Consider the following 213-nt stretch of genomic DNA (forward strand, 5'->3'; position numbering starts at 1 on the left):
TATATATATATATATATATATATATATATATATATATATATATATATATATATATATATATATATATATACATGCTCAAACTGGGTCGAGCCAGACGTGAGCGTCGGTCGCCTCGCCTCGTTCTCAGGAGACGTACATTTCATTAAGAAAACGGCAGGTCGAGATGTCAGTGGCAATCATGATCTTCCATTTATAAAGGAAAAATTCATACTT

The sequence above is a fragment of the Panulirus ornatus genome, chromosome 70 (assembly GCF_036320965.1).
Source record: "Panulirus ornatus isolate Po-2019 chromosome 70, ASM3632096v1, whole genome shotgun sequence".
Lineage (NCBI taxonomy): Eukaryota > Metazoa > Arthropoda > Malacostraca > Decapoda > Palinuridae > Panulirus > Panulirus ornatus.